Below are 6,046 nucleotides of genomic sequence, written 5' to 3'. Positions count from 1 at the left end.
AATTGCAACAAACATACAAATGTGAAGGTGCATGACTAACAGATACCCTGTTTAAAGTAAAGTATATATATTTTTAGATATGTATGATGTTTTTATTTCATGGGTTAAAACATCTTCAGTTCAACAACTTTAGGTTAAATATCTTAATTTTTGTTTACGCTAATTGTCTCACGGCAATAAAAATAATAACAAATTGAATGCCATTGCCAAAAATATAAGAGGAAATCATAACAAAAAGAATGTAAACAGACAAATGGCAGTTCAATAAAAAACTACGCAGAGTCAAGCAGCAAAGGCCGCCTTGGGCCAAAAGTTGTTTATGGCCAAGACAAACGCAGCCGAACTACAAATAGACGAGCCACAACAACGGCAGCAACAACAATGGCCAGTTGCAACATCACGCGCTGAGTCATGCAACAACAGCAACAAGAGCAACAACAATGCGAGTGTCTAACAGAAGGTGTCATCTTCGATCAGCAGCTCGTGATTGGGAGGCGTCCAAGTCCAACGTCAAAGGTCGCGTATCCATTGCAGCTCGGGAACCTGGCACCACATAGCCTCGTCTCTACTCTAGCAACCACTCGTCCACTGAACCACCGATTCACACGATTCATTGCTGCTATGTAAGGCCTTTTATGAATCTTACATAAATTTACAACCCAATTAAGCGAACGCGTTCTGAGGCATCATCATAATCGAAATATAGTCTCTGACCTTGTTGGAATCTGTTCGTTTAATGTGCTATAAATGAAATTCGATTTGAATGCGGCCAACAACAAATCGTGCCTCAAAAGTTGACCAACTAAATACGCGAGTTTGTGTGTGTGTGCACCACATGGCGTATGCTGAATATTTAGCAAGTGCTACAACATGTGGCAGCTACAGCTGCAGAGCTTCCACATTTTAATGCCCTTGCATAGAGTCGGTTGATTATGTTATAAAAAATAAGCAAAATATAAGTATAAGTATAAGTATAAGTATAAGTATAAGTATAAGTATAAGTATAAGTATAAGTATAAGTATAAGTATAAGTATAAGTATAAGTATAAGTATAAGTATAAGTATAAGTATAAGTATAAGTATAAGTATAAGTATAAGTATAAGTATAAGTATAAGTATAAGTATAAGTATAAGTATAAGTATAAGTATAAGTATAAGTATAAGTATAAGTATAAGTATAAGTATAAGTATAAGTATAAGTATAAGTATAAGTATAAGTATAAGTATAAGTATAAGTATAAGTATAAGTATAAGTATAAGTATAAGTATAAGTATAAGTATAAGTATAAGTATAAGTATAAGTATAAGTATAAGTATAAGTATAAGTATAAGTATAAGTATAAGTATAAGTATAAGTATAAGTATAAGTATAAGTATAAGTATAAGTATAAGTATAAGTATAAGTATAAGTATAAGTATAAGTATAAGTATAAGTATAAGTATAAGTATAAGTATAAGTATAAGTATAAGTATAAGTATAAGTATAAGTATAAGTATAAGTATAAGTATAAGTATAAGTATAAGTATAAGTATAAGTATAAGTATAAGTATAAGTATAAGTATAAGTATAAGTATAAGTATAAGTATAAGTATAAGTATAAGTATAAGTATAAGTATAAGTATAAGTATAAGTATAAGTATAAGTATAAGTATAAGTATAAGTATAAGTATAAGTATAAGTATAAGTATAAGTATAAGTATAAGTATAAGTATAAGTATAAGTATAAGTATAAGTATAAGTATAAGTATAAGTATAAGTATAAGTATAAGTATAAGTATAAGTATAAGTATAAGTATAAGTATAAGTATAAGTATAAGTATAAGTATAAGTATAAGTATAAGTATAAGTATAAGTATAAGTATAAGTATAAGTATAAGTATAAGTATAAGTATAAGTATAAGTATAAGTATAAGTATAAGTATAAGTATAAGTATAAGTATAAGTATAAGTATAAGTATAAGTATAAGTATAAGTATAAGTGTATAACTGCACTCCACTTTGCTCAGCTAGGGTATTCACTCTTCTACCTTTAACAATACTTTTTTTGATCATTTCAGTTTTTGTCGCCAACAATTTATAGAGTGCCGCAGTCTGCAGACTGGCCGAAAAGCTTTTCTGGCCAGTTCGCCTGCTGCATTGACCCTGTTCGCGCCTCGTTATAGATTCTATTACCCCCCGCACTCTAGTAACCCCTTCCCGTAAGCCTTCTCTACGGCTGCTTAACCAGTTGCTGGCATTTTCAATATTCGACAAGTCGCAATTGGAGCTGTAATCATTTCAGACTTCTTCGCCTCTTTGGCTGGCATTTCGCGTTAAATTTCGCCGAAAGCGTTTGCCTATCATCGTCTGCTCTAAAGCGTCATGATTATCATTTGTACTTGTCCAGGCATTTTTCTTCTTGTTGTTCAAGTTGGGATTTACTCTTTGTTTCATTATTTTTCAATGGAATCGTTGCCCGCTTCGCTTGCATTGCACCGCGCAGAGCTCGCTGCAATTGCTTTTCGGTTGCTTTTTGGCCTTCTAACTTTGTTCAAGTCATTTCAATCATCTTCAATCTGATTGCTGTTATTGTTGTTGTTGTTGTTGTTGACTGTCTGTTGCTGTTGTTGTCACAGCTGTCCATCAGCGTCACCTTCATCAACTCTTGTTCAATAAAATTTTATTTGGCATTTTTCGTCAATTTTTCAGTTTAATACCCTGAATAAATTGAAAATGTATAGAAAGAGCATATCGATTCGTGTAAGTGTATCATGATGACATTAAAATGTATCATAATTAATGATCTTTATGATTGTGATAATTAAGATTATATGTTTGATCTAAATGTTAACAACGATGAGAGGTCTGGGCTTTAGTGATAAGTCTGCAGGGTATTTTGCCGTCGATCAGCTCCGCGATTCTTGTTATTCCTCCCGTAGTTCATAATTCATGTTTGTCTTTTGAAACTTTGAAAAATTGACAAATTTGTTAACAACAATAACGTTTTATTGAAAAGAATCACTGACAGCTCAGCGCTGGGAAGAATTTGGAGGTGAGCAGAGAGATATGAAATGCCAAAGGAGATACGAAATAGCAAAACAGATATGAAATAGCAAACGAGCCATTCGAGAGACTCAGCTTGGAGAAGAAGATGGAATTAGCTTGGATATATCTGAATATTTATATATATTCTATAGGTATATCTATATAAATATAATTTCCAAGACTTTTCTGAATGCCATTGTGAAATATATGAAATCGAGACTCTTGCAATTCCCTAATAAATAGCTTAGCAGACCTTTCAATCGCAGTCAGTCTCAGGCGCTATCAATTTCGGAATGAGAAAACCCCCTTAAAAACACACTCAACCCAGTTTTAGCAGCTTAACATAATTTAAAAGTCACTGGGACTAACAACTACAATTGCCAACTGAAAATCAATCAAGGTAGCAAATTGCAAAGGAGCGAGCCGACGTGATGTGTGTCAACACTTTCGCTAAACCCGCAGCGAATGGCGCAAGCAAATGGTGACAAAATATATATTTGAGTGCAATTTAAATTGGGTGAAAAATCAACGACGCTAAATAGAGCCAAGGCGAAGAAAACGACGCAGAAGAAGAGGTAGAAGCAGACGGCTGAGGCAGCAGAAGTTCAGCTTGGGCGAAAAGTCAGCGTGTGTGAAATTGCTGGGGCGCAAAAGCAGATGGGCGAAGAAATACAATAAGCGAGTTTGATTACAAAACTTCGACAATTTGCTACAATTCCAATGAGAGCGATACAGAGTGAGAGAGAGAGATACGATATAATTTGGCAACCTTTGCGATGATGTATGATATTTGCTTTGATTTTGGTTTTTGGGCTGCGGCTCGGACTTGGGTTTTGGCTGTTGCGCAAATGGCTACCTGAAGTGGATGTGGCTATGGCTGTGGATGCTGCCCCCTGCACGTTAACGACTGCTGCTGCTGCTGCTGTTGCTACTGTTGTGGCGGATGCGGCATGTGCCACATAGGATGTTCTCGACTCGACCCGTCTCAACTGTTTAGCATATTCATTGTTGATTGCAGCGCCATGATAATTATAATTCCTCGTTTAATTCTAGTTGTACATCTCGTTTTCTTTTTTCATTACTATGCGCTGCCTTTAATTACCTTCCTCTTCATGTGGCTGTTGCTGTTGCTTTGCATAATTGCATTGTTGTTGCCGAAATCATCATTAGAACTTTTATTTGCACAATAATCAGCTAACTGCAGCTGCATTGTATTTGCGCACAGCTAAGCCCAAAAAAACTCATTCAAAGGAGCTCATAAAAGCGAAAAAGAATAAAAACAGCCAAAAATGGCAAAAATCTGCGCTGAAACCAGAACAATAAAAACTCGCGAAACTCGAAACTCGAAATGCGTTTATCAAGTTGCGCTCTGTTTAGGAGTTGTTTCAGTAGGATTTAAGCTTGAATAATGTGCGCTGTGAGTGAATTAATGATATGTCATGAATTAGGAATAGGCACTCGTTGCAATAGCAACTGCAATGGAGTAAGAACTGAAGTCAATGAAGGTACTTGTATGTGTGGAGAGCTAGAGATACTTCCTGCCTGCTTGAATGTAAAGGTTCGTTGATGGCTAAGCGTTGCTTCTTAAAAGAATTATATATTGGGCAGCGATATCTCTAGACATGGTTAAAAATAACAAATGATAGTGAAACACAGAGAAATAGAGAAAAATAGAGAGAGAAAGAGACACTAAGAGAGGGGCAAAGAGAGAGAAATAGAATACAACGACTTTTAGAGATATATCGTGAGAGAGAAGACATGTCGACACAGACAGTGAAGAAAGGCAGAACGAGAGAACAAAGAGAGCTGAGAAAAAGAAGAGAGCTCGCAGAAAGAGATGAGGAAGAGGAAGAGAGGATATAGAGTAAGACACATCGTGATTTGGATACAGAAGAGAGAGAGAAAGCGTCATCGAAAAAGGGTTAGCAAAACCTGGTTAAATTAAGTAGCCAAGTATCAAGCGATCCTTTTCCTAGGGTTTTCCAAACGCTGAGCTCGCATCTGTAACCAGAAAATCACAATAAGTTCGGGGTCTCGATTCATTGTGTCCTAATCAAGTATCTACTTTATCTGATGCTACAATATTTTTTCTCCTCTCCAAATCCCTCCTGAAATCAAATACAAAAAATCTTTCAGATCTATTCCGATTTCAGATTCAGATTCAACATGTCAAAAACCTTCAGAAATGTCAATGACTTGCCATGGAAAGTCTTCATCTGCCGGCAAGGACAGCGTGCTATACAACTTCTATTAAAATAAATACAGTGCTTAAGTAAATAATAATGAAATAATATTTATTTTATAAGAATGTGACAAAATTACGCCATAATTTTCTTAGATTTTGTTCTAAGCCATTCGCTAGGTAAAATTCCCAGCAAGCTTTATGAATGCCCCTAGTCCATTAGCTTCAGCACTTGAGCCTATATTAAAAAGCCATTGCCTAACAAATTTAATAAATTATAGTAAGCAAAACAAAAAATGGCCGCAGTAGACAGAAACGCAGCACAGCAAAGAAAAAACCATTTAAATGAAGCTAATGCTCCATAAAGCTGACAGCAGAATCAGACGACGCACACAGAAAATGATGCGAGGCAGCAGCAAGTGTCAACAACAATATGAAAGTCAGCCACATGTGTGTGCGTGTGTGTGTGTGGGTACATAATTACTTTATCAATGTTTTCGTAACGTATCTAAACCAATTTTCAAGAAGCAGCTGCTGTTGGGTTGCTGGTGGCACCTCCGTTCGGCTAAAAGTCAAGGTTAATGCGGCCAGCCAAATTATCCGGACGTTCAAGATGATGGCACATGTTGTGTCTGCGCCGCCTCCAAGGGCAGCAGCGCGTCGAATTATCAACGGGCATTCAGCAAGAAAAGCACACAAATAATAATCCATAGCAGCGTGTGAATCAAGTCTTAAACACTAATAAAAATATGGCCACAAGTCCATTGGAAATGGGCCCCATCGCAGAGCTATATTAATTACAGTTCAGTTCGGATTGGCTGAACGCAGTTTGAGGTTCA

The sequence above is a fragment of the Drosophila hydei genome, unplaced genomic scaffold (genome assembly GCF_003285905.1).
Source record: "Drosophila hydei strain 15085-1641.00,03,60 unplaced genomic scaffold, DhydRS2 tig00000001-arrow-pilon, whole genome shotgun sequence".
Lineage (NCBI taxonomy): Eukaryota > Metazoa > Arthropoda > Insecta > Diptera > Drosophilidae > Drosophila > Drosophila hydei.
The sequence above is the reverse complement of the archived record's forward strand: the minus strand, read 5'-3'. Positions refer to the sequence as shown.